This window comes from Jatropha curcas, chromosome 2 (assembly GCF_041381405.1).
Source record: "Jatropha curcas cultivar XTBG-Jc1 chromosome 2, XTBG_Jcur_1.0, whole genome shotgun sequence".
Taxonomy (NCBI): domain Eukaryota; kingdom Viridiplantae; phylum Streptophyta; class Magnoliopsida; order Malpighiales; family Euphorbiaceae; genus Jatropha; species Jatropha curcas.
This window is the reverse complement of record NC_143152.1, coordinates 10,688,536-10,691,832: the sequence shown is the minus strand read 5'-3', so window position 1 is coordinate 10,691,832 and position 3,297 is coordinate 10,688,536. Positions and strand designations below refer to the sequence as shown.

Sequence of the window (3,297 nt, the reverse complement as noted above, 5' to 3'; positions counted from 1 at the left end):
CAAAAGAATGAGTAATATTATTTGCGCTGTTGGGAGTCATGGAAGAAGACAGATAAGAAAGAAAATTGCACGTGTGTAACACCCACCGCCCGATCTCGAAAGACCCGACGGTGGATGCCACATTCGGTGCCGGAGGCACCGTCCTAACCTACATATAAATCAAACAATCATATTATGAATTAGAAGTGACTTAGTATTCACAAGTTTAGCAAGTAATAGTATTCTGTTTTGAAAATGATTTGGGAGAATCCTACAGAAAAACTGCAAGAGTTTCCCCTAAAAATAGAAGTTGCCAAACATATGAATACAAAGCACTCCCAAATTCAAACTCCAAACCCCATCAAACTCCAATAACAACACAATAGCACTTCTATAATTTCATAACTCTATAGTTCCTCAATAACATTATAATATTCATCACTTCAATACATTCATTTAAATATATCAACTTCTAATGTTCTAACCATTAAATAAGTCCAAGTTTATCTCCCAATATATATACACCAAAATAATTTACAATAACATGCTTAAGTTATAAATGAAATAATACAGTCTCCAAAAATGTAATACTTATACATGCCATAATTTTTAGTTACATAAAATACTAATCAACTACCAAAAGATCTCTTCAACTCTGATGCTACTCTTCAGGTCTTTAAGCAGCAAGCACAATCTCCAACCTGCACGTGATAAAATCAACGCGCTGAGTATAAAACTCAGTGGTGCTCATAAAACACAACAAACCAATGTTGTGATGACAACATACTTAAAAACAATCATTTATATACATAAATGATTAAATTTGAACATGCAGTACATATGCACACCAACACATCATGCTTTAGAAATTCATTTGATATCATAAATAAGTTGTGGTAAATTAAGAGTTATTAACATAATGTGATCTCATTTATTTCACTTCCTTAAAAATATTGTATAAGGGCTCACATACACTTAGGAGAAAACGAAGCAGATAAGTTTTCATAGCTTATTCATAATGGCCTTAGGTCGCCAACCTTTTCATAACATATAGAGCGCGTCCGCCCTAACATAAGACACCCACGTGCCTAGCATATGATCATAGCTTCTTATCATAATGGCATCAAATGCCGAGCATGCTCATCATACATAATAAAATCAAATCATGCATCAAATTCACACCAAGTATATTAGAGCCCAAAAACATTTCTCATAAAATTCATTTTCTTTAGTCTTCTCATAATAAAAACTTAATTTAAACTTAAGTAATTCATAAAAATTCTCATATTTAAACAAAATGACTTAACATAAAAAATTTCCAGCATAAAAATATCATGGACCTTTGCTGTGTTTTTAAAACATAACCGGAGCTATGGGTCTCCAACTTAAATGAAATTAGAGTCGTTAGAAAGAAAAGACAAAATCCTACAAATGTTATGAAGGGATCACAGCCCAGATCAATATGGAAGATAACAAAACAAAGCTAGGAACACAGACTGACAGACCAGACCTGATTCAGCAGAACCAAGTCCATTGTTTCTTGAATTTCTACTAAACCCCACACTCAAATTAAACCAATCCAGAACGAGAGAATTCTCAAGACACAGGGAAACAACTTTTATGAAGAACTCAGAACCTAATCCTGTCATTATAGTGGTCAAAAAGGGCACTAAAGTCAGTGATGCATGTGGCCCGACACAAACAGAGTCAGTTTGGGTGTTTCAGCCATAAGTTGAGTTATATATCTCCAAATTGGACACAAGAGGATGGGTTGGAAAGCTAAGAGATAGACCTACAACTTGTATGAAGGACTCAGACACAAATAGAAACTAGAAAGGACCGAAAAATGGTCCTAAACCTCACTCAAAATCTCGTTTTTCCCAAATTCAGTTTACTTGAGCCATGAAAGGAACATGAACCACAAAGATACAAGGTAGAAATGTCTACCACAACATAAATACTCATCAAACATCATCCAAGAGCATGTAATGGCAACCAAAATTCAACAAACCAATCATTTCATACAAAATCTCAAAATATACACATAATAGCATAAAGGCACAAAATCAAAATTTGAGTAAGGTAAGTGTGTTTATGAACACTAACCTTCAAAACAAGCTTTAACAAGCTTTAATCAAAGCTTCTCAAGCTTTGGTCTTGCCTTTATCCTTATTAGAAGGCTCTCCACCCTCTACATGGAAGAAACTCAAAATCAAACAAAGAAAACAAATAAAAGAAGTAATTGGAGCATGATTAAGCATGTATATGCTAAAAGACAACTCTAAACCCAAAAATAATGAGATTATCATAAAATCACTTACTTGACCCAAGTAGGAAAATCACCAAATTTCTTGAAATTAGTCACCAAAGATTACTTCTCTAGCTTCACTCTCTAAGATTTATGACTTAAATCAAGTTGGATGGGTGTTTACTAAGTAGGAATTGAAGAAAATGAAGAAGAAGAAGAAGAAGAAGAAGAAGAAGAAGGAGGAGGAGGAAGAGAAACGTGGATGTAGAAGAAGATGGCAAAATTTGGTGGTCAATAATTGATAGTTGCTTTATTAAAGCAACTAAGGGGATATTTTGGTCTTTTCTTCAAATATTCTCCAATTAAATTCCTTCAAAATATTATTTATCTCCACAAAAGTCTCTAATTTATTCCATAAAAATAATTCCTCAATTTTCCTCCATAAAAAAAAATAATTGCTCAAATTTCCTTACTTAATATAACACCATAATTCACTATTCACTAAGTATCTAAATTCTCCAAAAATATTCCTTACTTACTTTCTACCCATAAAAACCATGCATACCTGCTCCAAAAATGTTAAATAAAATATAAAACATAAATAGTAATTTTTCGGACCAAAAATAATACCAACTTCCGGACCGGTGGTACTATTCACAGACCGGTAAACTACTATTAAAACACAGGAAAAAAAATGGGGCGTTACAGTTCTCCCCCCCTTAAAGAATTTCGTCCTCGAAATTCACCTGAATTAAACAACTAAGGATGTTGTTGTCTCATAATCTCTTCACTTTCCCAGTTAGCTTCTTCGGTCTTATGGTTTTTCCAAAGAACTTTTACCAATGGAATTCTCTTATTCCTTAGTTCCTTAATTTCCCTAGCAAGTATCCTCACTGGCTCTTCCTCATAAGTTAAATCTGGCTCTATAGTCACAGATTCCACTGATATTACATGTGATGGGTCGGACCGATACCTCCTCAACATAGATACGTGGAAAACATTATGTATCCTATCCAGGTCTGGTGGTAAAGCTAATTTATAGGCTAATGGACCCACACGCTCAATGATCT

The 3,297-nt window shown here is 33.9% G+C and overlaps 1 long non-coding RNA gene across 1 annotated transcript; it reads right to left on the bottom strand.

Annotated features, from left to right (window-relative positions):
• Positions 1-465: 465 nt before the first annotated feature.
• LOC149498231 (uncharacterized) lies at positions 466-2,478 on the bottom strand. Its single transcript, XR_016319398.1, has 3 exons — positions 2,301-2,478; positions 2,086-2,170; positions 466-680 (listed from the first exon to the last, which is right to left on the bottom strand). It is a non-coding gene; the product is annotated as an uncharacterized LOC149498231 (long non-coding RNA).
• Positions 2,479-3,297: the final 819 nt, after the last annotated feature.